Here is a 3,806-nt window from a genome sequence, read left to right on the forward strand (position 1 = left end):
GAAAACAAATAAAAATGGTATTTAACTAAATTACATACAAAAAGGTAAACATAGGAAATTATAAGGTACTAAACTACGTGGAGGCGGAGTTTGAGTAGTAAGGCCTTCTCAAGCGATTTGGAGCCATAACCTAAACCATGATCTGCACATCACACATCCTACTTGAATATGTGTAATGCGTGAGCGGAGCCAAATAAAGGTATCTAATACATGCCGCAGACACGTATCACGCGTGCCACCACTATTTCTTCCCCACGCCAATTTCCACTATGTTATTTAAGGGTTTCCCCATGAACACAAAAAAAAGCCCTAGGGTTCTCTATTATTCCCCGTTGTAATGATCGGGGAAGGAGGGAGATAGGTACTATCACTACAATCCTCTAAGAGCCCATCGTTACACCAATAGTAGTTCCATCAAGTCCTAAAGTGGCTAGGGTTGAGTGGTCTACCTTCACAACACCATTAGGAAATCAACGTAACACATAAAGAAATGAATAATTGGATTTCGTATAGGAATTATGTTCTAATCATGCAACGGTTCATTCCTATCCTCAAGAACTAGTACAACTACTCAAACATAAAAGTGGGTAAACATAGAGGAGGAGGTAAAGTTACAAGACAATATCGATTCGGTGAAGGAGAGGAGAATAGTGGCGTCGGTGGAGATGCTGGTGATGGAGGTGGCCCCGGTGGAGATGGTGGTGATGTAGATGGCACCGACCTGAAGGCTAGTGTAGCAACATGCTGGTTGAGCCTCCTCTTCATTCTTCTTGTCTTGGATCTTCTTCGTCTATGGAGGTGGTCTTGGATCAACAGTGGGTATGGATATCGCGTAAGATGACAACTAGGGTTGGAGCTGTATATATAGGAGGCCCCCTCGGGTTTCCTCCTTCGATGTAGCTCCTCCACTTTGATCCAAGGGCTCTAGATGAGTCAAATCCAATCCTAACACATCCCTCTTTGGCCAAGGAAGTAGTAGGAACAAACGTGACAACATCCAGGAAGAATCCCGTCCGATCTGAGCGATTTGTGGCTTTTCTGGGGGTTATACGACTACCGGTATGACCCGGTGCAGTCGTATTGAGCACTGTGAAATGTTCTGGACCCTTTAGTAAGACAACCATAACTTCTTCATGCGAACTATGATTTTGACATTCTTGGGCTTGTTAGAATCGTGTGAATGACACCGATGCACTTGTGGCATTAGATCTTCGTTTTGAGCACTTTGGGAAAAGGTCATTTTTAAAACTCCAAATACCTAAGTCTGGTGCCTAGAAGTCCTTCGTATTGAACCCATCCTTGGCCTTTTCATCGTGCTTGGCTCATGGTTGCTCCAAAACACTTGTAGACACAACAAAACAAAGATACCTAGTAAAAATAAATAAATCCACGAACTATGCAATGGTGGCCATGAAAAGAGTAACACCCAGAAATCTTGCATAATGGACATGCACTTGTTCACTAGGAGATGATATATGGAGATAGTATGCAATAATGAGCTCTAAAAATGCATATAAAATAGAGCCATCATTATCTTTGATAGAGTATGAGCTACCTCGGGAAGAATATTCCACCAGGTACAAAAATGTTGTTGAGGCTTTGTAATACCTAACACTGACTAAACCTCATTTATCTTTCTTAGTCCATAAAATTTATCAATTTCTACGTGCTCCTACAACTGTGCATTGACACAAATAAATAGAATAATTAGATATCTCAGATATACTTCTTCTATTGGGCTTGAAACTTTGAAGCCGGAATCATCTATTTTATGTAACTTATCTAATGCTGATTGGGCAGGCTGTTATAATGATACAAAATATACTGAAGGTTTCTTTTTTTGGTAATCTTGTTTCATGGAGTGCAATAAAACAACCCATGATACCAAGGTTCAGCCCCAAAGTAAAGTACAAGATCTGGCTAATGCAACCGCTAAAGTGATGAAGGTGCATTAGCTATTATGAGAACTTGATGTCAACCAAATAAAAAAAATTATGGTGTGACAATCTAGTGCAACATACCTATCAACAAATCATGTACTTTATCCTAGAATTGAGCGCATTGAAGTGGAATATCATTTTATCTAAGAAAGAGTAGCCCATAAGTTATTGGGTTGCAGATGGATTTACAAAGCCCTTGGTGGTAAGGCAACAAGAAGCAGTGCAATGTCAACTTACATAAATTGTAACTGAGTGCTTGAATATTCATGTTGCATGTGTATAGTTTTTTTTGGTATGGTTGTTGTAATAAGGTTTGGTATGGATAAAGATTAATTCTCCCCTTCGTATAGATACCTTGAGAATCAAGTCTACATCGAACCAACTGCACCAGTAAATTAAATCTCTTGTTTTATATAACAGGCACATGTCCCTACTCCCGAACACACATCATACCATTGTCAAACTTTCCATATATGATATTGCACTTAGAGTCTTAGAGCACCCACAAGGTGGGCCAATAGTGTTGCAAGTGTGAAATCTGTCTTTGGCACCGATGCTAGATATGTCATGAGGCATTGCCAAATCTCAAAGATTGGGAACCAGAGCAACTATTTACCCGGATGCCAAACTCCGCCAAAATTCTCCATCTAAATTTGCATCTTGTCTCCTTTCGCTAGGGTTCCCTTCTCTCGTCGACGGTGTCATCGATGTAGATATCATTTCTCTCCCTCGCTACTCCGTCCTAGTCTTCCTCACCAGGCTGACTATGGGGCAAACCTTGGATTGCTACCCACCCTTAGCAGGGGTGGGGTCTTAGGGTTTGGTGGTGGGACTCTGCCAAGGTTTGCGTGTGGACTTGGTTTTAATGGAGACCATCAAATCAACATCATCTTCAGGGATGAATAAGGAGATGGAAGAAATGATGAAACAATAGAGAACATGAGTTGGATGATCTGGTGTATGAGGATGCTCTGCATGATCCAACAATGGTGACCCGATGGCTTGCGTCAGCAGGGTTTATACATCACATGAGTATGGGGATTTTCAGTTTTACAAGAACACGAGGAACACTGAAGTTTCGATCTTTGGGGGACAACTTGTACACAATGCAGTTTTCATGTCTTGGGGATTGGGATAAGGTCATGGAGAGAGGCCCTTAAACCTTTCGGGGTAATCCTATTTTGCTGGCACCGTATGACAGTGGCTGCTTTACTAAGCGGTCCTTGATCTGTCTGAACACCTTCAACTTATGGATATAATTCCATGATTTGTTGGATGACTTTGGTCCCCTAGTTAAGCCCCTTGCGGCTAAAGTGGGCGAGTTCTATGCCGAGGAGAAAGGACCAGGTGACTTCGCGGGTATTTTTTAGAGTTAAGGGGATTTTAGATGTAAGAAATCTCCTAAAAAATCTTTTATCGATTATGACGGAAAAGAAAAGACAATCTTTAAAGTTAAGTATGAGAGGCCCCTGGATTGGTGTGCGGTTTGAAGAACAATTGGTCATCTTTATAGCAAGCATGACGATGGTGTGCATCCTCCCTCTGCACTGGAGTTTCAGAACCCCCATGATTCTTGGAATAGACGCGAGGGAGGTTAGGTAGAGGCCAAAACCAGGATAGTGGTGGTGGTATGAACATAGATCATTCCCCTTTGCAAGAAGGGGAGGAGAGTGATATGGATGGTGAAAACTTAATGAAAATAATTCAGGCATTGATGTCTTGGATCCTAATAGGAAACAAGGTATGGATGGTCTTGGCGGTGACCCCAAAGAGTTAATCCTTGTACTCGTTGTGATCAACTCTCGTTAACTGGTTATACTAGTAGTCCTGCCATCCCTCCCTCGGAGCATGATGCAAAGAGGTCTA

This window comes from Triticum dicoccoides, chromosome 2B (assembly GCF_002162155.2).
Source record: "Triticum dicoccoides isolate Atlit2015 ecotype Zavitan chromosome 2B, WEW_v2.0, whole genome shotgun sequence".
Classification (NCBI taxonomy): domain Eukaryota; kingdom Viridiplantae; phylum Streptophyta; class Magnoliopsida; order Poales; family Poaceae; genus Triticum; species Triticum dicoccoides.